The following is a 27,552-nucleotide window of genomic DNA, read 5'->3' on the forward strand; positions in this document are numbered from 1 at the left end:
CAGAAGAAGCTCCTGGCTCCTGGCTTCGGATCAGCTCAGCTCCAGCATTGCGGCCAACTGAGGAGTTAACTAGCAGATGGAAGACCTCTCTCTCTCTGCTTCTCCTCTCTCTGTGTAACTCTGATTTTCAAATAAATAGATAAATCTTAAAAAAAAATTCACCAATGTGGATAAATGCTAGAGTAAAGTGTTCCTATCACTTGTTCTCTTTAGCATTGCTCTCTTCAGCACATTTCTGTATGTAAGCTGGTAGTTTCATCAACATTATGGTAATGAATTTCAATTCTATCTTTCTCCAGTAAATTATCTTTCATCAATATTGTTTTTTTCATTTTTCTTTTTTTTTTCCCAAAGAGACTTTTTATTTCAGGAATACAAATGTCATAAGGACAACTTTAGGATTATAATGATTCTTCCCACCAAACCCACCCTCCCACCCACCCTCCCACCCTTTCATCCACACACCCACCAGTCTTCCTCCTCCCTCTCACAAAAGACTTCACATTATGTGAAGTCCCATTTTCCATTAAAATTCATTTTCAATTTACTTTATACACAGGAGATCAATGCTACACTAAATAAAGATTTCAACAACTTTCACACAAATACACACACAAACAAAACTTTTTGAGAACAAGTTTCATAGTTAATTCCCATAATACAACTCATTGAGGACAGAGGTCCTGCAGAGGAAGTTAGTGCACAGTGATTCCTACTGTTAATTTAACATTAACACTCTTATATATGACATTAGTGATCCCCTGAGGCTCTTGACATGAGCTGCCTAGGCTATGGAAGCCTTTTGAATCTACAAACTCCATAGTATTTTTTTATTTTTTAATTTAATTTTATTTTTTTTAACTTTTATTTAATGAATATAGATTTCCAAAGTACAGCTTATGGATTACAATGGCTTTCCACCCCCCATAACTTCCCTCCCACCTGCAACCCTCCCCTTTCCCGCTCTCTTTCCCCTTCCATTCACATCAAGATTCATTTTCAATTCTCTCTATATACAGAATATCAGTTTGGTATATATTAAGTAAAGATTTCAACAGTTTGAACCCACATAGAAACACCAAGTGAAAAATACTGTTTGAGCACTAGTTATAGCATTAAATCACAATGTACAGCACATTAAGGACAGAGATCCTACATGAGGAGTAAGTGCACAGTGACTCCTATTGTTGACTTAACAAATTGACACTCTTGTTTATGGCATCAGTAATCACCCTAGGCTCTTGTCATGAGTTGCCAAGGCTGTGGAAGCCTTTTGAGTTCACCGACTCTGATCATATTTAGACAAGGTCATAGTCAAAGTGGAAGTTCTCTCCTCCCTTCAGAGAAAGGTACCTCCTTCTTTGATGGCCCCATTCTTTCCACTGGGATCTCCATTAGCAAAGTGTAAGTTCTCTCTTCTCTTCAGAGAAAAGTACATCATTCTTTGATAGCCACTTATTTCTGCTCACTCACAGAGAGCCTTCATGTAGAACATTTTTTGCCACAGTATCTTGGCTTTCCATGCCTGAAATGCTCTCATAGGCTTTTCAGCCAGACAATAATGCTTTAAGGACTTATTCTGAGGTCAGAGTGCTACTTAAAGCATTTGTCATTCTATGAGTCTGTTGTGTGGACTACTTCCCATGTTGTAACATTCTCTTTATTTTAATTTTATCCATTATTATTGCCAGAAATTTGCCCTATTTATATGATCATTTAACATTTAATCCTATCTATATATTCCCTTTGATACTTAATATGATCACCCTAACACTTAAGATGACAGTTTTGCCACGCTGCTTAATGGAATGAAGGGGTCCTATGACAAGGTTTAAAATTGTAGCCTTAGAAGTAAGTCTGTAGGAATGTACACAGAACTATGCAGCTTTACAGTTACAAACTTACTCCTCTCACTCTTATTTTTTTCTGATCTATTTTTAATTGACTTTATGATGTGATTAACTCTATGTTAAGTGAAGAGTTCAACAAATATTATGAAGAAAAAAAAAACATTCCTCAACAGTCATGACAAGGTCTGTTCAAATCATTGCTTCTCGAATATCAATTTCACTTCTACATATTTCCTTCTAGGTGCTCCTTTAGTTATCACAGATTGTGGAGAATATATGGTATTTGTGCCTTTGGGAATAGTTTATTTCACCAAGTATGATGTTTTCCAGATTCATCCATTTTGCTGCAAATGACAGGATTTCAGTAGAAATCCAATTGCCCCATCACCATTTGTTGAAGAGACTGTCCTTGCTCCAGAGTTTGGTTTTAGTACCTTGGTCAAATATAAGTTGGTTGTAGATGCTTGGATTGATTTCTGGTGTGTCTATTCTGTTCCTGTGGTCTATCCATCTGTTTTTGTACAAGGACCAGGCTGTTTTGATTATAACTGCCTAATAATATGTCTTGACATAGGATGAAAAGTTTGGTAGATATCTGTTAGGTCCATTTGGTCTATAATGTCAATTATATCTGCTATTTCTGGGACCGGTGTTGTGATGTAGTGCATAAAGCCTCCACCTGCAGTGACGGCATCCCATATGGGTGCTGGCTCATGTCCCAGCTGTTCTACTTTTGATCCAGCTCTCTGCTATGACTTGGGAAAGCAGTAGAATATGGCTAGAGTCCTTGGGCCCCTGCACCTGCACAGGAGACCAGGAAGAAGCAACTGCCTCCTGGTTTAGGATCGGCACAGCTCTGGCCATTGTGGTCATCTGGGGAGTGAACCAGTGGATGGGAGATCTCTCTCTCTGTGTCTCTCTGCCTCTCCTTCTCTCTTTGTGTAACTCTGATTTTCAAATAAATAAATAAATCTTTTAAAAATAAATAAATAGATAAATAAAAATAATCAGAACATATACATTTATAACAGTCACATCTTCCTGTTGAATTGATCCTTTAGTCATTACATAGTATCCTTCTTTGTCTCTTTTTTTGTGACAGGCATAGTGGATAGTGAGAGAGAGAGAGACATAGAGAAAGGTGTTCCTTCTTTGTCTCTTTTAAGAGTCTTTATGTCAAAATTTATTTTGTCTGATATTGGGATGGCTATACCAACTCTTTTTTGGTTTCTGTTAGCATGGGATATCTTTTTCTATCCTTCCACTTTCAGACTGTGTGCATCCTCGTTGGTACTGTGTGTTTCTTCTAGGTAGCAAATAGATGAGTTTTGTTTTTTAATCCTTTCAGCCAGTCTGTGTATTTTAACTGGAGAATTGAGTCCATTTACATTCAAATGGCTATTACTAAGTAACAACTTGGCCCTGCCATTTTTACATAAATATTCCTATTTTTTACTTTGAATTTCCTTTGTACTTTTACTGGGAGATTTTCTTCCTTTACCTTCTTTCATAGTGGTGACCATGTGTCTGTGTTTCTGTGTGCAGCACATCCTTAAGCATCTTCTGCAGTGCTAGATGGCTGGTGACAAATTCTTTCAATTTCTATTTGTTATGGAAGGTCTTTATATTTCACCTTCATTCATAAATGAGAGTTTTGCAGGGTATGGTATTCTGAGTTGACAATTTTTTTTCTTTTAAGACATTTTCTCCTAGCCTGTAGGGTTTCTAATGAGAAGTCTGCTGTGATTCTAATTGGAGATCCTCTGACAGTATTCTGGCATTTCTCTTGTGCACATTTTAGAATCTTTTCTTTATGATTTACTGTGGTATGTTTGATTACAATGTGTTGTAGTGACAATCTTTTTTGGTCATGTCTATTAGGAGTTTTATGTACTTCTTGTTACTTCAATGTCCCTGTCTTTTTCCAAATTTGGAAAATTCCCTTTTATTATTTCACTAAAGAGGCACTTCAATCATTTCTCTCTTTCCATGCCTTCAAGAACACCTGAAACCCATATGTTGGGTCCTCTGATAGTATCCTGTAGATTACCAACAGTGGTTTTTAGTTTTCTAATTTCTTCTTTTTTTTCTGACTTTATAATTTCCTGTGTTTTGCCTTCTTAGTCTGATATTCTTTCTTTTGCTTCACTGATTCTGTTGTTAAAGCTCTCCACTGCATTTTTTATTTGTTCTATTGAATTCTTCATTTCCATGATTTCATTTTTATTTCTCTTTAAGATCTAAGTTTTGTGAGAGAAATTTTCTTTCATTTCATGTATGGATTCCATTACTTCATGCATTTGCTTCTGATTGCTTCTATGTAATCTTATGATCAATTTTTTGAATTCCATTTCTGGCATTTCTTCAATTTCATCATCTTCACAATCTAATATGAAAGTGTTGTATTCTTTTATATGTGTCATGCTGTATTCCTGATTCTTCTTTCTTGAATTGGCACATTTGTTATATGGCATTTATGGAGATACTCATTGGTTTCTTCTTCATTTTTTCTATTGTTGTTATGGCTGCTTTCATCTTGTACTATTCCTCTGTGGATTAGTGGAGTGACTGCTTTCAGGGAATACCTAGAGGTGTGTGGTAGGTGTGGCCAGGGAGCTCTGTTCAGTTCTCCAGAGTGAAGGGCATGTCTAAGGTGACACATCCAGGTTTATTCTGGTAAATCTCCTTTAATTTTTTTTTATTAGAGGCAAGGTTTATTCTGCTCAGCTAAGGTCCTCTCCTCAATGGGGCCCAGTGCCTGAATGTTATCCCCAATGGGTATAATATTCATCTACTGCGCCCCAAGGACCACACAAAGGATTTGGGCAGTCTTCAGTGTAAGCTCATATCCTCCAGTAATGTTCTCCACCAGGTAACCAGGGAGCCCTGAGCATATTGGAGCCTTTCACACTGACTACTCAAAGTCCCAACCACACTGTGAGCCCTTCCACACAGCCTCTGTTTTTTCACAGACCTAGCACATAAGCCTCCCACAGAAATGAGCACCCAGCTCCCTGTCAGTTCTCCACACCAGACTCCGGAGTCTCCACTCAGCTGGTCGTTGGGAGTGCAGACAAGCTGGTGCAGCTGTTATGTATGGCAAAAATTGCACCTGCTTTCTACAGGCTTGTTATAGGATGCCATTACAGGGTGATCAGGGAGAGAGAAATGTGCCCCTAATTTTTATTTATCCTCTAGTTTGACAGGTACACTATCTCCCATGGGGCTTCAAGCTGGATTCCCTCTAGGCTCTTCCTACAGCTTTATTGCCAGTGGCTTGGACTGCTGCAATCTGGTCTCACTTCAATCTCCAATGCTGGTGTGGAGGCTCTTGACTGTTGAGAGCATCCATGCCCTCCACATAGGTCCACTGTGTCCCACTAATTTGCAGAAAGTTTCTTCTGCCATTTTCTCTCTAATATCCCTGAGACTACAGTGTCTCTCCTTTTTTTTAAACTAACTCTTCTCAGACTAGAGCAGTTAGCATCCTCTCTACTCCATCATTTTAATACTCTATTTTTTTTTCTTTCAACATTAACTGAATCTAATTTTGGATAATTCTTTCATAACTCTACCATCTTTGTATGAACATTAATATGAACAAATGGAATTGTAGGACACTCTTTAAAATTTCATAAAGAAGAATTCTCTAGGGACAGGCATTTGACCTAGCATTTAGGACACTATTTCTGACACTCACATCCCATTTTAAGTGCCTGGGTTTGAGTTACAGTCCTCTCCTGAGTCTAGCTTCTTAATAATTCACACTCTAAGAGGCAGCAGGTGATGAGTCAAGTATTTCAGTCCTGTGATCCACTTAGGAGAATTTGGGCCCCAATCCCACCTGTTGCTGACATTTAGAGAATGAACTAACAGATGTAAGATGTCTTTCTCTTTCTGTCTGTTTTGCTCTGTCTCTCTCAAATAAAATTTAAGAAAAATCTATTTAAATACTTCATGAATTGATGTTTTTCATAATTTCAGAAGACAATATCTATGAAGTAAAATGATAAAAATATGTTTGGGTGATATTTAACTGATACTGCCACAGCTTTCGAATTAGGATACACACACATTGCAAACACATTTATGCTTAGGTTCTACTTTTGAGCATTTTACCTGAAATTTTACATACTCAATTGGATCATCCCACTAAAATATCATAGTGCATCTGCTAAGGAAATGGAGGTGGCAACAGTACAAAAGAATTCAAGTTTGGGAAGATAGTCAAATTATATCATAAAGGCTTCAATTACAAGTTATAGACTTTCAAAATCTTTAGTTCTCTTTTGTCTAGCATTCAAGTTGCATGAACAGATATTTTGCATTTGATATATAAATGCAAGTGCAATTCATGTAGAAAGTTGTAATATGTAGTCCATAACAGAAACCTGAAATTTCGGTGAAGGCACATCCTGAAGTTCTGGCATTAAAAATTCAAAAGTTAAGTGTTTTTGTATTGTCTTATTTCTGTTATATCATGGCGCTTGACCTTGAAAGAAACTAAAAGTAAACCCCACACAGCTTTTTGGTGTTTGCCAACATGACAAACTTTACAAAATTAAAATGCAAATAATAGAAAAATATGCAAATAATCAAATCAAATAGAGCTAATATAAACTGAGCATTACATATCAGTCTAGGAACTTTGCATTTGTTGTCTCATTCAATTTTCATAAAAGTACTTCAGATTGTGTATTATTGTTTGTGTTTTAGAGGTTAAATAAATTAAATTTATTACTGTAAAGTTAACTCAGTTTTCAAAGCTACTCCAGATATGAAGTGCAATGTCCATTACTGGTCCTATAGTTCCTTAAAGCTTCAACTGGCCAAATGATAGCAAAGACCATTTCACTTCAATTTTGAGCACTTAAAAGAGGAGTAAAAACTCACTGATGGAAATTCAGCCATCTTATGTTTTCACTTTTGTCATTTTTTTTGGCCAAACATGTCTTTTCTCTCTGGTACTGCCAATTACACAGTTCCTGTTGAGAGATCAATGTTTATATTTGTCTTATGAACACTTAACACAGGATCATTTACACTAAAGTAAATATATTAATATTCCATATTGTAAAATTAAGTAAAAAAATCTGCTAAATTACACCATAGTGATATATCTATATCTGACACTTGTAAGACAGCAGAGTATCATATTGAATCAAGGATGTGCGGTTTCAAAGAGCTCATGAAGCATACTCAGTTTAAGTAAAGCTGCAAAATATCATTATACTTATGATAATACATCAATGTAAATGAGGGTTTAAAACTTCAATTTATTCTCTGAACTGTTTAAAAACACATTATATCATGAAAATCTCCTGATTTCCAGGAAACTAAGTTCTCATTAATACTATATCAATAAAACTTTCTTAATTTCATTTTTCTTCTTCATCTATCAATCAGTTTTCCTCTTCCAAGTAATAAGGATGGTAAAATATCCATATTCATGATGGTAATTTTTTCTGAGATGATGCTGAAGTTGAGAATAGATTTTTGAATTTAGTTCTAGTCTACCAAATTCCTAGCAGAGAAACACATGGAAGTTATGCATTTAGGTTCCTAGTTGACATAAAATGTTGAAAATATATTAATTTCATTATTTAACTTTTTGACCTTGGATTTGATTTTTCTATGCAGAGATATGTACCTCAAAAAACTGTAAACCTGAGATGTAGCCACCTTCATCACAAGATTGACAAGATTGCAGCAATTTCTGGACAGTGTTCTAGAACTCTGCACCTAGGAAGGGCAGCCATCACTTACTCTGACCTTGCCCAGTTCACTTTCCATATCTTCATTTTAATATTTGTTTGTCTTCATCTAAATATTCTTAGTTTCCTCTTCTGTGTACTATGTTTAAACATATGAATAATGAGGTTGTCAGTTCAAAACAGTGTTATGGATTGAATGACATGATAAATAATGTTAAAAAGTAGCTAGTATATAATGCCATTTCTTATTAATCAAATATGCAACTATATTAAATTAGAAAGCACTTAATAATAGTGGTTTCATTTATGCTAAAATAGTTTTTGTGTCCAATAAGTGTTAGTGATCATTTGTATTTTCTATATGCTCTCAAAAAAGACTTTTGTAGAGATTAAACTTAATTAGAAGCAACAAAAATAAAATAAAATCTCTAACAAAATCACTAAGTTGAAGAAAAATTATCATAATCGGGGCTGGTGCCATGGTGCAGTAGGTTAACCCTCTGCCTGTGGTGCTGGCATCCCATATGGGCACCGGTTCGAGGCCTGGCTGCTTTTCTTCCGATACAGCTCTCAGCAGTGGCCTAGACAAGCAGCAGAGGATGGCACAAGTGCTTGGGTCCCTGCACCTGCACCGAAGACCAGGAAGGAGTACCTGGCTCCTGGCTTCGGATCAGCGTAGCTCTGGCCATCTGGGGAGTGAACCAACAGAAGGAAGACCTTTCTCTCTGTCTCTTCCTCATACTGTCTATAACTCTACCTCTCAAGTAAATAAATTAAAAATCTTTAAAAAAAACCAGAAAAATTATGAAAATCAAAATACATAAATATAAAAGTTGATTTTAGAGAATGGTGAATATAGAAATAAAGAAATGATAAAATTAGTATTCCTACAGATGACATTACATATATAAATAATTAATGTTGAAGAAAATTAAAAAGAAAATATTCCTGAAAAATTAAAGTTGAAAAAATTAAATTGTGTTTAAAACTTTCATACTTTATGATAGAAATATATGACCTTATTTTATTAATCATAATTTTATAGTGACATTATTGTACATCATTATAGGCTCAGAAAATAAGTCATCATCATGGGTAGATTTCCCATGAAATAAAGTGCTAGCTTCATATTTCTCCAAAGTATCATTCAGTGTCAGAGCAGACCATGGTAAAGTCTATAGTTAATTTTTTTATTTTATTATTTTATGATATCTTGTCACAGAAACAAATCTAGGACACCTATGTAGATTTGAGAAGGAATATAAAACAAATTGCTATCTATCTATTAAGCAAGAATCAAATAGTTTCCTCCTAGCAACATTGATGGGCTAACTAATCCAATTATTTGAGGTAGAAAGGTGAGGACTCGCCTGTGTATATGAAATACATGAAACTTTTTTCATCTTAAAATTATGTATAAAATCATTTAATAGAATACAGCTGTGGTTTTCTTGGGGAAATAAATTTGTTACAGGTATTTACATCTATTCCTCTCAACTCAGTTATGGTCATTCCTCTCTTTTAGGAAACTGACATGCTCCTGAGTTATTAACTTATTGGCAGAATGGGATTCTATACAATTCACTTACAACCATTTTTTGCTTTTGTCAGGTGTGTATGATTCCCTTCTTTTTCTTTGACAGTTTAATGGTCTGCAACATTTTTAAAAAGACAAATTTTTCCCTTGATTTTCTTTATTTTTACAGTATTTGTTTTGTATATATCTCCTACAACCTTTATAACCTTTATAATTTACTTTGTTGTCTTTCCTCTAGGTTTAATTTGCTCTTTGAGTTTTAGTTTATTATAGTGAAAGTCATGTTCATGATTCACTATTATTTTTCTCTCTTAATGAAGGCATTTCCAGAGGAGATTCCAAGATGTCACAATAAGGAATGACATAATTCTGACATACTGCGCTAGGCTAGGAATAAATAGTAGGGAAAAAGAAGGTGTAGGAAGTACACTCTTGAGGGAGAACTAGAGAGAAAATCACACTCGATATTCCACAAAAGAAATAGGAACACAGTGTATCTATATGGAAAGTGTGGGCACAACACACAACTACAGCAGCCAAAAGTCTGAGCAAGCAGCAGCTTGGAGATGGAGGTGACCTGTGGTGATATTGTCAGAGGGAGAATATGGTGTGAGCCCAGACTAGAGCCCTAGGAGCTAGCAGTTATCTACAGACCCAGTGTAACTAAAAGGGGCATGTCTGTCTCAGCCCATTCTCCCCACAATAGCACCTGCTGCCAGGGTGCGAAAGAGTAAGGTGCCATTCTGGGCTTGGGCGGCAGCTGTGAAAGGCTTTGGGTATAGGCACAGCAACTGGATGAGACAGGATACAATCTTCTTGGCAGAAATGAATGGACACACCAACAGAGGTGACCATTCCCCTCCTATTTACAAGAGGAGATCTACCATACCCACCCAGGGTGCTAACTGGATATTTGCCCCACCTGCAGCACTGACCAGACTTCCTTGGACATACCCAGCACACAACTCTTGGTATTCACTGAAAGTGCAGGTATTCCATTAAGCCCCAGAGGAATAGTTCAAACATAAAAGCCATCAGAGGAAAAGATCCAACAAGTAACCTCACAAATATATAAAATAAATGTAGACATTCAAGAAAAAAGGATAAGGAAAATAACATGACTCCCCCCTAAAAGGAATACAGCAGCATTTCAATATTAGAATGTGAAGTTGAAGACATTGATGAAATTCTAGAAACAAAATTCAAAATATTAATCATTGGATACTAAAAAGCAATCAGAAGCAAATTCACAAACTAAAGAAAATTACATATGATGTGAACAAAATGTTTCCCATGAAATTAAAATTTTAAAGAGAAATTGAAATGCTAGAAGTGAAGAGTTCAATAGATCAAATAAAACTGTGATAGATAGCCTTAACAACAGACTTGGGGAGGCAGAAGAAAAAATATCTGAGCCAGAAGGCAGACAAATCTTTGAAAATCTTTCAGTCAGACAAAAAAGAAAGAAAAAAAGAAGAAAACTTAAAAACAATGTAGGAGATTTGTGTGATACTATTAAATGACCCAGTATATGGATTTAGGACTTCTTGAAGGTCTGGAAAGACAGAATGGACTAAAAGGCTTATATAGTGAAATGATTACAGAAAACTTCCCTCCTTAGGAGAAAGAAAAGGACATGTGAATACAGGAAGAAACATAGAACCCAGACATGACCAGAAAAAATTTCCACCATGACACATTGTAGTTAAAATTTCCACAGTAAAACACAAAGAACAGATTCTAAAATGTGTACAAAAGATTACTTTCAGAGGATCTCAATTGGACTTCTTACTGACTTCTCATGAGAAACTCTAGAGCCTACGAGATAATGGGAGATAATGGCAAGACATCATTCAAGTCTTATGAGAAAAAAAAAAAGCTGTCAACACAGGATACTGTACCCTATAAAGCTCTCATTTATGAATGGAGGTGAAATAAAGACCTTCCAAAAAAAACAGAACTTGAAAGAATTTGTGTCCACTCATGCAGCCTTACAAAAGATGTTTAAGGAAATGCTATACACAGAAACACAGAAAGATAGCCATCATTTTGAAAGAATGTGAAGGCAGAAAATCCCCCAGTAAAAGTGCAAAGAAATCCAAGGTAAACAATAGGAACATTTACGAAAAAAATGTCGGGCCCAAATTGTTACTTATTAATAGTAAAATTGAATGAAAATGGCCTGAACTCTCCAGTTAAAAGATACAGATTGTTCAAATGGATTAAAAAAGCAACATGCATGTATTTCCTGCCTATAAGTAAGACATCTCACCAACAAAGAAACATGACTGAAAATAAAACATTGGAAAAAGATATTCCTTGCTAATGGAAAACAAAAAGGGCAAGTGTAGTCATCCTAGTATCAGACAAAATAGATTTTAATACAATAATTGTTAAAAGAAACAAAGAAAGGCATTATGTAATGATTAATGAATCAATTCAACAGAAAGATGTGAATATAATAAATATATGTGTACCCAGTTTCAGGGTACTTGGCTATTTAAAAGAAATGTTAGTGGGTCTTAAGGGAGACATAGATTCCAATAAAATAATGATGAAACAATTAAACACCCCACTTTCATCAATGTACAGAGCAACTAAACACAGAAACAACAGAGCTAATAGACACTTTGGACCCAATGAACCTAACTAATATCTATAGAACCTTTCACTCCAAAGTTGCAAAATACACATTCTTTTCATCAGCGCATGGAACTTTCTCTAGGATAGATCATATGTTAGGCCATAATGTAAGTCAGCCAGCAAATTAAAAAAAAAATTCTGACTACAATGGGATGAAGCTGAAAATCAACAACTCAAGAATCTCTATATCATATGCAAACTCATGGAAACTGAACAAAATGCTCCTGAGTGAACAGTGGGTCATAGAAAATGTCAAAAGAGAAATAAAAAAAAAAATTCTGGAAACAAATAAAGATGACAGTACCTCATATCAAAGCTTGTGAGATACAGGAAAAGAAGTGTTAAGGGGCAAGTTTATTTCAATTGGTACCTACATGTGAAAATTGGGAATGTAGCAAATGATCTCCAGATCCTATAAAAACAACAAACCAAATTCCAAGTTAATAGGAAGAAAGAAATAATTGAAATTAGGGAAGAAATAATATTGAAACCAAAAATATTACAAAAATTAGTGAATTTATTAGCTGTTTTTTTAAAAAATAAATAAAATTGATACACCATTGGCCCAACTAACAAAAAAAAAAAAAAAGAGGGCAATGACCCAAATCTATAAAATTAGATATGTAAAAGGAAGTGTAACAGACACCACAAAAATAAAAAGAATTATGAGAAAATTCTATAGAGAGCTGTTAACCAACAAATTGGGAAGCATGGAAGAAATGGGTAAATTCTTGGACACTTGCAGTGTACCAAATTTAGTCATAAAGACATAGAAAAAAAAACAGAACAATAACCAGGATAAAAATTGAATCATTAATAAAGACTCTCCAACAAAGAAAAGCCCAGAATAGGATGGCTTCATGCTGAGTTCTGCCAGACATTTAAAGAACAAATTCCAATTATTCTCACAAGATATTCAAAACAATTGAAACTAAACTCCTTCTATGAAGCCTACATCACCTTAATTTCTAAATTAGAAAAAGATACAACAGAGAAAGAGAACTACAGACCAGTATCCTGATGAACATAGATGGAGAAATTCTTAATAATGTTAGCTAATCAAATCTAACATCACATCAGAAAGATCATTCAACCTGACCTAGTGAGATTTATTCCTGTTATGCAGGGATGATTCAACATTCACAATACAATAAATGTCATATATCACATTAACAAACTAAAGAAAAAAGCCTTATGATTATCTCAATTTATGCAGAGAAAGCAATTGATAAAATGCAACATGCTTTCATGCTGAAAGCCTTAAGCAAATTGAGTATAGAAAAACATTCTTCAACACAATCAAGGCAATTTATGACAAACCCACAGCCGGTATTCTATCGCATAGGGAAAAACTGTAAGCATAGCTATTTAAGATAGTCCTGGAATTTTTAGCCAGAGATATTAGGCAAGAAAAAGAAATTAAAGAGATACAAATTAGAAAGGAGTAAGTCAAACTATCCCTATTTGCAAATAACATGATTCTATATATAGGTGATCCAAAGACTCTACTGAAAAAACTATAGAACTCATAAAAGATTTTTGTAAAGTGTCAGGATATAAAATTAACACAAAAATCAATAGCCTTTTTATACATAGACAATACTCTGGCTGAGAAAGAACTTTTCAGTCAATTTCATTCTTAATGACTACAAAAATAAATTCTTGTAATAAATTTAACCAAATATGACAAAGATCTCTACAATGAAAATTTTTATAAAATGTTAAAGAAAGAAATAAAAGAAGACATTAAAAATGGAAAAATCTCCAAAGTTCATAGATTGAAAGAATCAATATCATCAAAATATCCACAGTATGCAAAGTAATTTACAGATTCAATGAGATCCCAATCAAAATATCAATGACATTCTTCTCAGATATAGAAAGATGATGTTAAAAATTCATATGGAAACACAAGAAACTCTGAATAACTAAAGCAACCTTATACAACAAAATCAAAGCTGGAAGAATCACGATACCAGATTTCAAGGCATAATACAGGGCAGTTAAAATTGAAACAGCCTAGTACTGATGCAAAAACAGACATATAGATCAGTGGAACAGACTATGAACTCCAGAAATCAACCCACACATCTATAACCAATGTATTTTGACAAAGAACCAAAAAACAATCCCTGTATTAAGGAGAGTCTCTTCAAGAAATGGTGCTAGGAAAATGGATCTCCATGTGCAGAAGTATGAAATTAGACCCCTACTTTATAACTTCCACAAAAATCCACTCAAAATTGATCCTATACTTGTAGGTATCAGTAATGGGTAATCATTTTATGAAAGTTGAGTATTTTGTTATGTCAGTAACAATGGTAAATACTTCTAAAAATTTCACCCTCAACCACAACAACAGATATGCAGACAAAATTCACCAGAATGAACTTTTTCAAATCTCTGATATCGACCAAAGTTTTGCAGAAATCTCGAGGCATTTATTCAAGAAAATGTCCAGATCACAAAAAGCACAGTGAACACTGTGGTATACTAAATTGGCTTAGTCTTACTCTCTGCTCCTGATCTCTGGGTTAATCTTAAAAATGAGCAGCTGGGGCCGGCGCCGTGGCTCAACAGGCTAATCCTCCGCCTTGCGGCGCCGGCACACCGGGTTCTAGTCCCGGTCAGGGCACCGATCCTGTCCCGGTTGCTCCTCTTCCAGGCCAGCTCTCTGCTGTGGCCAGGGAGTGCAGTGGAGGATGGCCCAAGTGCTTGGGTCCTGCACCCCAGGGGAGACCAGGAGAAGCACCTGGCTCCTGCCATCGGAACAGCGCGGTGTGCACCCCAGGGGAGACCAGGATAAGCACCTGGCTTCTGCCATCGGAACAGCGCGGTGCGCCGGCCACAGCGCGCTACCGCGGCGGCCATTGGAGGGTGAACCAACGGCAAAAGGAAGACCTTTCTCTCTGTCTCTCTCTCACTGTCCACTCTGCCTGTCAAAAAAAAAAAAAAAAAAAAATGAGCAGCTGGCAATGTCACGTAACACTAGCAGCCTGAAGTCAACGAAGACAGTGGAAAAATGTCTGAATTTCCTCAAAACCCTATTCTCAAATGATTGTCATGCTTGTCAACCTCCTACCTAGTGGTTATGGAGATGGCCCTACTTGCAAAGCTATTAATATTTCATTTGTTTCATAGTTTACACACTGTGAAGTCATCTCCCTATTAGCATTTGTCTTAAAAAATAGAAAATAGGCTAGTCAAAAAGCTTATAAAGAAAACCAACCTTGTGACTCAAGAGGTATAAAGCAGCCACCTGTGACCACTGACACCCCATATGGGTGTTGGCTTAAGTCCCGGCTACTCTATCTCCCTGCTATGGTCTGGGAAAAGCACTGGAAGATGGCTTATGTGCTTTGACCCCTGCCAACCACATGGGAGAACAGGAAGGAGCTCTTGGTTCCTGGTGTCAGCATTTGTGGTCACCTGGGGAGTGAGCTGGTAGATGGAAGACTTCTCTTTCTGTCTCTCTTCCTTTCTCTCTTTAACTTTGGAATTCAAATAAATAAATAACTATATTTTTTTAAATGCCTGAAAACTAAAACACTGGGGAATAAGATGTCTGCAAGGGGATTTAAAATTATCCCATGTATTACTGGGGCTTATGAATCCCATGAGCATATGTCATGAGAATCTTTAGAAAGCTAGAAGACACACCTATGGCTACCTGTGAGAGTCTGTGCAAGCAGAAAGTAATGGCCAAGGTAGAATAATTTTTTCTTGTTGAAGTTTTGCGCTAACACAGGCATAAACTGTCTCATCAAAGATTTGAAGCTTATTAGTTTCTGACATTTCAGGAAACTGTCCAATCATTGCTGACTTAACATACACTTCCATGGCTAGATATGACAATAGACAAAAGACAACAAAATTCATCAGAACATTCACTACACAAATGTGAAAACAAAGAATATAAACAAACATATATTCTGGGGATATTTATTTGTAAATCAAGAGAAAAATATTTACCCTGCTGCAACCTGACAATAGATCTTTTGTGAGAGATAAATGGAAACAGGGAGACGAGTGAAGAAACAATTTCAGTAATTCTGTAAAGAGATATTGCTGGCTTAGATACAAATGTAGTAGTAAAAATAGACACATTGATAGACAGTGGATACATTTTGAATGTGAAATCAATACAACTTGTTGAGGTATTAACTATAGCTATGATAGAATGAATGAAATGGAAGTTTTCTTCGTTTGTTACTATTTTTCCTTTATGCTACTCAATGCATGGCAATAATATTTGGATTGATATAGCTGGGGAGTATATAAGTTTGACGAGATTTATTTTACCCAAGGTAGGGATACAAAGTAAGTATCAAATGCAAAAGTCAGTAAAATATTTTTAAATCTGAAATTCAGAAGAGAGGCCGCTATTGTTGCTAAAAAAGTTAAGTTCTTCACTCACATATTTTCTTTTTCAGAATCTAATCTGTACATGTATTATTTTAGATTTATAAATATTTTGTGTTCATGGAAGTTTCATGTCAATGCACGAGGCTTAATTTGATAGTTCAAACTGCTTATGAACCCAGCAATTTCTCTCAGCGTATTTGAGAATAGCAATATTTCCGCTCAATTTTATCATTTATTATAGATTCATTTGTCATACACTGAACTATGATTCTAAAAAAATACAAAAATTTGAGTAAAAAAAACAAAGTATCCAACTATATCATTGCTAAGCAGATCACTCTATGAAGTTGATTTTTCATGCATTAATCAAATCACTTTCTAAATATTATTCCAGAACTATTCTTTATAATCACCTCATCTGCCATAAAAATTTTTCCAATAGAGTGAAAATAGCTCTATTCTTTGCTCTCACTGATCTTCAATTGCTACTAAAACCACTGTTCTGAGCTTATAAGGAAATAAAGCTATTGATATACATTTAAAATGAGGTAAAACGTGCATTGCTTTTTTGGAAAAAATTATTGACATGAACTATAAATTTATAGGGTACAATGCAACATTTCAGTACATGTATCCAATGCATATTGATCAAATTAGTTTAGTTAGCATTCCCCCATTTGACCTTATTTATAATCGGAGCCTTGGACTTCTCTCTTTTATTTGCTCTTAAAATTTATAATCATTGTTGTGTTCTACAGTCACTCCACCATGCTGTTTAACACAAAGAACTTACTGGTTTTACTTAATTTTGACTTGATATCTGCTATATAGCTTTCTTCCATTCCTCCCATCCTCTAGTAACTACTATTCTGTGTTGAGATTGATTGAAAGATTTGAAAATTGTTTACATTTTTACTTATTTTATCAATATTTAGAGCTAATTTTCATTTATGTATATCATATATATTACTTAGGTGTGTATGAGTATTAATGACCTTTATGTAACATTAAGTTAAGTGAGTAAATATTCTTGATTTCTTGCCTTTATATTTTCCCATTGTCTTCTTAGACTGAACATGTTTCAGGAATATGGGTTGCTTGACACACATAATAATTACACCTTTTGGTTTATGTTAATTTTATTCTATCTTATTCTGTAAGTGAAAGTGCTCTCCAGATACTACCAAGTAAAAAACAAATAGGAAAAAAAAAAAAACTGTGCTAGTAGGTTGGGAAAACTACAGTTAACATGAACAGGTCTCAACACATCACCAGACTTTTAACATTACTATAACAAAAACAGGTACACATGGCAGTATTTGCTAAGAAAGAAATGATTCATTGCTATAAAATCTAGCTTTTCTTAATCGTTATGTACCTCATATTCCTTGTTTCCTTCTTCTAAATATGATGTACTTTGCATCTCCTTTGCCCATTATAGGTACAAATTAATGAAACATACTTATTTATCAGAAAAATACTGGACATTCTTGTTTACCCACTTCCTGTTACCTAGCAGAAAAAGTCCAAGTATCATCATTAGCATCATCAGCATCAACATCAGCATTGTTATTAAGTATGTCTCTGCTTCATGCTCGGTTTTCTGGGTAACCAGTTGCTCTTTCTAGCAACTTACACCATAGACTTTCTTATACCATTCACTGCACTACCTTTAACAAACATTTATGCCTCTTTGATTTAGCTTTTTTTGAACATTACTGTCTTTATGTTGAACCCAATTAATTTTGGAAACTCCAGGTAATGAAAATCTATGAAAAATTTCAACCTTAACCTTATTTGAACTGCTCTTATGCCCTTTTCAAAATAAATGTCCACCTTCCCTAGATGTCACTTCAATAGCTTTAAATCATAAACTAAATAAATGGCTGTAGGTCAAAATTAATAAATGACTAGAGACTTAATAGAGTGAAATAATGGATAATACCAGCTTGAACTTTAAATTAGTTTAAAAATATAGTTCAGAAAATGAACATGAAACTTCGATTTGGGGCTAAATCTTACTGTAAACTTGTTTGTCAGAACATACTTTTCTTTAATCATTTCTTTTATTTAATTTGTTTAATCACCATATTCAGCTGGATTTGTGCTTTATTTCTTAGTCAACTTTAGCTTGGGCTAATATATGAAACTGTTTAACAATAGTGCAAATTCTAATTAAAAATATTCTAAAATCCAGGGTAAAATAATGCAGTTTATTTCCAACTTTTTACATGTGTTTTCAGCTTCTTGGAAACTTTTTGTATGGATTCCCAGTCTATAACGAGATGTAACCAGCTATAGGCTGATATGCAAACCCCCTAAATAACTGAAGATTTTTCATTAGGAGGATTTGCAAATAGCTAACACCTTGGTATCTCACCAGAGTAAATCACACAGTTTTGTCATATTTGTCAAGAAAACAAACAAAAACAGCAATGTGGGGCAAAAACATAAGTGTTCTTTTATCAAATGCAGAGACTACTCTTTCCTAAATGTTTTTAGGTAAGGAAAAAATTTTAGTAGTAGAACAATGTTCATGTAATAAGGTAAATACTTTCTTTTTCTTATAAAAGAGTCAGCACAATTATTTTGGAACCAAATTCAGAAATTAAGCATATAACCTCTAAAGATATGTTAAAAATCGTCATGCAATTTATTTTCCGATTTATATTAAAAAACAAAAAAGACACACCAAAAGTTTGACTCAGCAAGTTAATCTGGCAAGCTCTGGTCAGTACATTTCATTGCAAATGTTTCACCTTTAGAGCAGATACATTTCTTGGTCCCACTGCCACCTTGGCTGGTCAGTTGTCTCATCAGTCATTTAGACATAACTATGCTTGTTAAGCAATCATCAGAATAAAATCAATACTAAGCATTATGCCCCCCTGTACTATACAAATGAGAGTGTCACAGAGCTAGGCAATGGAAACGTAGTGATTTCCTGACCTTAACTCTAAAGATTTTTTCAGGAAAGGCAAGTTGCTTAGGAGTCATGTGGTACATTCTCCTTGTCTTTATTCATGGCTCCCAATGCACCACTATTTGTCATCCACTCATATTTATTGCACATTCCCAGGTGCCTGACATTGCAATAAGTGGTTTGAGATTTACAGTTTTTATTTGCTCCTTGCCCTTAAAAGGCAGTTTAATGGGATGAACAAATACAGGCAAATAGATTATATTGCTAGGTTCATATGCTTGGAGTAGAAATAAATAAACAAGAATTAAATGAAGGAAAAACATTTACAAATTACAGATTGGGACTTTAGTTTTTGGTTGAAGTTTTCTGATAGGTATCAATTACCTCAAGACAATATACCAAGGGAATTTAGCATGAGATAAAACTGCTCATTTGTACCCAAATATTTTTGATGTTTCCATAGAGTAGATTTGAAAGCATAGGATGGGGGCTGGTGCTGTGTTGTAGTAGGTTAAACTTCCACCTGTGGTGCTGGCATCCCCTATGGTCACTGGTTCATTTCCCAGCTGTTCCTCTTCTGATCCAGCTCTCTGTTAATGGCCTGGGAAAGCAGTAGAGGATGGCTGAAGTGCTCGGGCCTCTACACCTATGTAGGAGACCCAGAAAAAGCTCCTGGTTCCTAGCTTTGGGTCAGCCCAGTTTTGGCTGTTGCAGCCATTTATGGAGTGAACCAGCAGATGAAAGACCTCTCTATTTATAACTCTGCCTCTCAAATAAAACATTTTTCCAAGCATGAGATGATACTTTAGGTAGAATATAAATTCCATGTTAAAAATTAAAAAAGAAATATCCAATTTTGTAACCTTTTTAATGCAATTTAAATTATCTATAAGATGTAGTATAGGGAGGCCAGCACTGTGGAATAGAAGCTAAGCCTCTGCCTGCCCCTCCTGCATCTCATATGGGCACCAGTTCCTGTCCCAGCTGCTCCTCTTCCAATGCAGCTCTCTGATTATTGCCTGGGAAAGCAGTGGAAGATGGCCCAAGTGCTTGGGCCCCTGCTCGCATGTGGGAAACCTGGCTCTTGGCTCCTGACTTCCGATCCGCCCGTCTATAGCTGTTGTGGCCATTTGGGGAGTGAACCATTGGATAGAAGACCTTTCTCTCTGTCTCTCCCTCTGCCTGTAGCTCTACCTCTCAAATAAATAAATGAAAACATTTTTTTAAAAAATGTACTACAATGAATATCTGAAATTCAAGACCTAGATCAAGCACTGATCTCCTTTGTCAAAAATGCCCTTCTGTTATATGACAATATCATTAATTTGTAGAAACAAGCATGATTTCAGTGGAAAGTTAGTAAGGATTCCTTTTTGGCATTTTGAAAGGATTAAGCCGAAGGGACCCATGTTGTGGCATAGTAGCTTCAGTGGCTTCTGTGACACCAGCATGCCATATCTGAGTTCTGGCTGTTCTGCTTCCGATCCAACTTCATTCGAAGGTGCCTGGAAAGGCAATAGATGATGATTGAGTACTTGGGGCTGGACCACGCATGTGGGAGACCTGAATGGAGCTTCTTGCTCCTGGCTTTGGTCTGGCCCAGCCCTGCCTGGCTATTGTAGCCATTTAGTATGTAAAGCAGCAAATGGAAATCTCTCTCTGTCTTCTGTCTTTCTCTCTCCTCTCCTGTGTCTCTCCATTTCTAGAAATTAATAAATCATTTTTAAAAGACATTATTAAACCGTTTTCATGGCATTTCTCTCCTGCCTTGTCCTCCAATTAACTATTCATTTGTATGTCTGTTACTTTATTATCTATTATTGAGTCTCACTCCAATATCATTATTTTGGACTTCAGTGGTATAAAACATATCATACATAAAAATATGTGTTGTTTGTAAGAGTGTAATGATATAAACACTCAAGTTGAATCATATCTAAAATCTGTTATCTCAAGGCAGACATGATAACACAAGGGAAGCCTACCAATAACTAGATATATGACCCTGGGTAAATTGGCCAACTTCTCTAAAGCTCTGCCTACTTGCCTGTAAGAAGTTGTTTTCATAATACCTTTATCTTATGGTTGTTTTGAAGGTTAAATGTATTGATTCTAGGGGGCCAACATTGTGGCTCAGCAGATTAAGCTACTGCTTGAGATACTGGCGCCCCATATTAAAGTACTGGCTGCAATGCTTCTGATGTAGCTTCCTGGGAATGCACCAGGAAAGGCAACAGAAAATGATCCAAGTACTTGTGTTCCTGCCACCCATATGGAAGTCTAGGATGGAGTTCCTGGCTCCTGGTTTTGATCTGCTCCAGAACTAGCTGATACAGCCACTTGGGAGTGAATCAGTAGATGGAAGATCTCTCTCTCCCTATTTCTCTCTCTGCCTTTCAAATAAATAATTTATTTAAAAAATGTATTGTTCAAGTAAACAGAAACTGAATGTTGTCTGGCACCCAATAAACCAACAATAAATGTTAAAAATTTGTGCCACTATTATATTCTAAAATTTAATGCCTATAATTGTGTATCATACCATACATTATGTTATCATTTTTCATGTGATGTGACATAAACTGCACATGCAATTATATATTAATAGGTATTTTCCTGATAATATTATGCACATTAGAATTGGAGAAAAGTATTCCAGACAGGATGCATGTAATAAAACAGGCATCCAGAAGTTTATTCCAGATAACTAAAATTCTTGCTGCAGATAAATCTCTAATTAAATTTAGGATTATTGAAAAGAAGTAGAGCTATTGTCATAGTATGTTGTAGGGCTATAGGGAAAATCCTAGAATATGTAGAAATTGGCACAACGTCCTACTTTTTCATGTTCTACAAGGTATCCTAGCTACTCTGGGTGTGTCTGCATGACTGATGCTGGCCATAGTGTCCAGAAAATTTATTGTGAATCATGTCATGGACTCTTCACCTTACTACCACCAAGATGATCCAATTTCTGCTACTTTCTAATCCACTCTGGCCCATTATGAGAATTTTCCTTGTCCATTTCCACAATCCTGAAGTTGGACTCATGGGGTAGATATTTACTCTCTGTAAAATATTTGTTTAAATCCCAAAGTATTTCCCCAAACAGTGATGATTATATTCATCACATTGCAATGAATACCTGAAATCTGATGTGTATATGCATTTCACTTTTTGCTACTACAGACATCACAGACATCACACATTTCATTATATGGTAGCCAAGACTTACAATAGCTGTAATCCAAGCAATGGTTTAGGTGAAATATAATACTCGAATTTTCAATTTTAATAAGTATTGACAAATTGCTTTCCACAATGTATGCACACACAAACACACACACACATGCACACTCAGAAATACATATACATATACATATACATGATATACATATACATATACAAAGTAAGAAGCAGCCTGGGTAAAGATGTGACTGATCAGTGAAAACATGCTGCATATGAAGTTTTTTTTTTTTTTAATTTCTTCGTCCTGTTTGTTTTCCTCTATAAAAAAAAGGACCCCAGGGTCAAGGTGAGAAAGGGGGAAAGATGGGCCATATCCTTTAATGTAGAGAAATAGGAGGTAGCAGAATGATAAGCTTCAAAACGAGGGGTGGGAGAGGAATATCATTAAGGCAGCAAAATACTCCCTCTAAAGAGTCAGAGTCTCTCTAGCCTCAGAGACAAAGGCAGAGCTGGTCTTCTCGGTGGGGTTCTCACCACTGTAGTGTCCAAAAGAAGGGAGTGGCAGTGTCTCTTCCTCCTGCGGCCGTTCCCCGGCTGCTCGCTCTGGGTTGCCTTCCTCCTTATGAAGGTAAGAGTGCCAGGGCCTCTGCCGGCAGAGGTTCATTTGTGTGGGTGGAACGCATTCCCAGCAGCAGCTGCGCTCCAGACTCCTCTATTCCTTTAGCTCTGGCACCACCGAGGGCCCTGGGCAGAGCCCTCCGGGAGAGAAGGCGGCTCTGAGAGTGACACATCTCATGGCCAGTCGTCTTCTAAAGGCAGTTGATCAGGTCAACAATTTTGCCTAACTGCCCGGCTTTGGAGTTTCCGCGGAAGAGAGACTTTCGACAGAACATTCCTGCAAAGATCCAGCCAGCGCTCCGCATGTCCACAGGTGTGGCATATGTAGACTGCAAACGAACCTCAGGAGCATGGGACCAGAGGGTCACAACCACAGGTGTAAGTGCCAAGTGGCAACTATAGATTCTGGCCAGGCCAAAACCAGCCAGCTTGACTGTCCCGGTGCTTGTCACCAGAATGTTCTCTGGGTTCAGATCTCAGTGAGTGATGTGATTGGCATGAAGGAAACCCAGGCCTCTGAGAACCTGGTGTATCAGACCCTTGATGGTCTCTGCCAGCAGGCCTGGTTGGGGTGCCTTGTCCAGAAACATTCTTAGGTCTTGGTCGTCTCGGTCGAGGTGATCAAACACCAGGGTGCCTTTGATCTCCCTGTCAGTTCGGGAGGTGGTACACACATCCATCAGCCAGACAACGCTGCGGTGCTCAGAAGGCTCCAGCAGCCCCAGTAAAACCACCTCCTGCAGGGCTGATGGGGTGGGCCCATCCAGCTCCCCTCCATTGTGGGCTCACAGCTCTTGAGGGCCACGAAGTGGCCACTGTGGGCAATCCGAGCATTGTACACTATCCCACAGGCACCATCCCTAAGTTCAGTTACTGGGTCATCTGAGAGGTAGCCAGTCTCAGATCAGGGTTGACCCTGATGCTAGGCTAGGAGCTGAGGGGCCACCTGAGCAGACTTGGTGTGCTGGTAGTGAAGGTGACTAATCTTTAGGACTACCATTTATTAATATCTGCTGCATGTCAATGATGCCAGTCCATTTCATACGGTTCTGTGTTTTCTATATCCTATTTTCACATCAGGATACCGAGGTTGCCATTGGCAAAATTCCAAAAGAGGAAAGGATTAAAAAGTGTTCTAGGAGCAGCATCTATGTTGTATGGGAAAAACACCTCTGACTTTGACACGAATGAAGATTTGAAGAAGTTCAAGTTTGAATATATTACATTTAGTTTCAGAGAGGATATGTTTCTTTGGGTATCATCACATCTATTCAATTTCACACTGAATGAGTTCTCCTAAAGGATGTAGATATGCTTATTCAGTCTTGAGAATTCTTATTGGAGCAGAAGTAGAGTTATAGTTACTTTAAGAAAGATTATCCTCAGTTCACTGTTTCTTATCAAAATATTAACAACAATCAGACTAAGAAGCTGAGTGAAAAAAAATAAGAAGTTATGGCCGACGTAAAAAATTAAATTTCATATTTAAGTGTACAGAATCATATCCTCAAATATAAATTGCACTTATTGCATCAAAATTCACATATGTTTAATTCATATTCTTGATTTCAACTCAAAAAGCTGATTTTCAGAAAACCGAGTTTGTTATATATGGTATATCTATAATTTGTTCCACATTGTTAACTTTTAAAGGCAGAATATTATGTTCTAGGGTCATTAATAATATAACATTTTATTGTATCATTAAGTTTGTTTAGCATAAAGAATTTACTAAAAATTGAAAACTGGGGTAATCTGCTAAAACATACTGTCATTTATATGCCTGAGATGGGCACACACATACAACACATGCAACACATACACACATGACCCTTACATATTTATATATATGTATGCATGTTTATATATGTGTGTGTATAGTGTGTTCTACTTTAGTTCTTTCATTCGGAATAAGTTTGTCATTTTACAGAAATTAACTGTGAAATCCCATTTTTTAAAAAATCAGATATTTAGTTGATAAATTGTGTGTGTGTGTGAATTTATGTAGAGAAAGAGAGGAGCAGAGAGAGCTCCTATCTTCTGACTCACTCCCCAATATCCTCAAGGTCTGGGGCTGACCCCAGGCTAGAGTCAGGAGTCAGGAATTCAATCCAGGTCTCCTAAGTGTGTGACAAGAGCCTAGCCACTTGAGACATCACCACTGCCTCCCAGGGTCAACACTGGCTGGAACCTAGAGACAGTAACTGGAGTCAGGGGCTGGAGGGAAGACTTGAACTCAGGCAACTCAATATGGGCCATGCCTAAACTAATAGGTTAAATGATTGCTCCATAATTCCTGTTTTATAATTATTTCATTTAGCATGTTTTTAGGGCTTCTGATGTGTGCTGAATTCTTCCTGGGCATTGAAAATATAAATGAATACAACTCTCAGCTTGTTAAATGTTGAATAAAATAGATAGACAAATCATGAATTATGATAAAATATGACATATTTTGAATAAGAGACAGTGATGGATGTGTATGGAAGGAGAGTGATGGATGTGTATGGAAGGAGAGTGAATGTGTTGAAGAAGTGGTAAAGAGAAGGCATGAAGCAAGACTGCATTTAAGAGAGCAATAACGTAACAGTTGTGTCATCAATTATTTCTCCAGTGACTACCTTAAAGCCTCAGAAAAGTGGCTTTGAACCAGGTAGCTATACATGCGTCACTGAGGTAAATGTGGCCTTCAAAGTAGAACCTCCGTGTCATCTGTAGAGAAACAGGAGTTGGATTGAAAGCACCACCTGCCATAATAAATGCTGACTATATGTACCAACCATCACACAGGGGGTTTAAATTAATCATACCAAGTTCTTTGAGTTTCACCTTAACACATAATGATTTTGTTCTTCCTGTTGTTTTCATGTTTTAAGAGAAGGTAATAAGAAAGTCAAGGAGTCGCCACTGTAGTGCAATGGGTTAAAGCCTTAGCCTGAGGCACTGACATTCCATATAGATGCATGTTTGAGCCCCGGCTGCTACACTTCTGACCCATCTCTCTGCTAATGTGCCTGGGAAGGCAATGAGGAAGACCAAGTTCTTGGGTCCCTGCATCTGCAAGGGAGACCTGGAAGAAGTTCCTGTCTCCTAGCTTTGGAACGGTTTTGCTCCAGCTTTTGCGGCCATTTAGGGAGTGAACCAGCAGATGGAAGACTTCTCTTTCTCTCTGTCTCTACCTATCTCTGTAACTCAGTATTCCAAATAAATCAAATGAATCTTTTTAAAAAATATAAAAGAAAAAGTCAAAATTATGCTAAAGAGAATCTATTCCATATTATTACAAAGGCATTTGGAAAAATGCAAAACACAATTAAGGCAACGTTATTTTTCATGTTCTATTTATCTGGTAGATATTTTTTGTTTGTTTTTGTAACAAGAACTCTAATTTGAGACTCAGGAGTCTTGGGTTTGAATTCAGACTCAGTCACTAATTAGTTATGTAATTTACATTCAGTTCTTATAATCATGACTTAAGTAAGAAGTATGGGTTAAACTAGTTGGGGGGTAGGATTCTGATTCTCTGGTAAAGGCTCTGGTATCTGAGCTAATGCTCTGAAGGCTGTATGCCTCCATCCAATGTTTCCAAAGAGTGAGAAGGGTTTGAGAACGTAATAAATAACCGATAATTGAGTTCAGAGACCAGAACGGGATGCAGCTTATAAATTTGGGAAAGTTCTTCCTCCTTGTGCCCATAAACTGGTACTACAGGGATAGTTCTGGGCCCTACTTACTTGCAAAAGTCAATCCTAGCAATAAAGTGTAGCATAGTCCTAAAATAACAGAAGCTACTGCAGGTAGTCAGAAGTCATTTCCAGGGAGGACTTTAATAGAAATCACATTTCAGCTCAATCCAGTAACCTACTTACTATTGTCTAAACCTCTTTTTCTTGTAAATAGTCAAATAATTTTCTCATTATGACACTAGCGAAAAAATGCTAACTTTTTATTCCTAAGGATTTTATATTGTAAAAGAAAGAGATATACTTAGAGAAAACTCTCTCTCTCTCTTTTTCTCTCTCTCTGCCATTCCTCCTCTCTCTTTCTGAATATTTGCCTTTCAAATAAATAAATAGATACATGTGTACATTCATAAATCACAAACTCAAGGCAGCGAGTGAGGGGGCAATGTTGTGGTGTAGCTTATTAAACTTCTGCCTGCCATGCTGGCATCTCCTATATGTACCAGTTTCACTCCAGGCTGCTCCACTTCAGATCTGCCTCCCTACTAATGCACCTGACAGGGCACAGGAGGATGTTCCAAGCACTTGGAACCCTGTAATCATAGGGGAGACCTTGATGGAGTTTCAGGCTCCAGCCTGGCTCAGCCTTGGCCATTACAGTCATTTGAGAGTGATCCAATCTCTCTCTTGGTCTTTGTGTCTCTCTCTATATATAACTGTCTTTCAAATGAATAAAAAATAAATCTTAAAAAAAAGAAATATTTATAGAATTATGTTCTTAACGACTATGAGACCACTATTGTGGAGAATCCCACAGGAATCTCAAAAAGAGTCACGGATCACCACTTACCTAGAAAGGAGATGAACTGTGGAAACACAGTGAAACATTGAGTTAAGAAGTTACCACAAGCCACAAAAATAAAAGTAAAGTGGAGTTATAAGTCCGGAGCTGAGGCAATGCCTAATGGCTTAGGGAGATGCTCCTATTCATACCAAACAGACATCTCTGATCAGTCAGGTAACAATGTGC

The 27,552-nt window shown here is 36.5% G+C and overlaps 1 pseudogene; it reads right to left on the reverse strand.

The window, feature by feature from the left end:
- Positions 1–22,687: 22,687 nt before the first annotated feature.
- Positions 22,688–25,707, reverse strand: LOC133750592 (cyclin-dependent kinase 4-like; annotated as a pseudogene).
- Positions 25,708–27,552: the final 1,845 nt, after the last annotated feature.

This window comes from Lepus europaeus, chromosome 2 (genome assembly GCF_033115175.1).
Source record: "Lepus europaeus isolate LE1 chromosome 2, mLepTim1.pri, whole genome shotgun sequence".
In the NCBI taxonomy this organism is placed as follows: domain Eukaryota; kingdom Metazoa; phylum Chordata; class Mammalia; order Lagomorpha; family Leporidae; genus Lepus; species Lepus europaeus.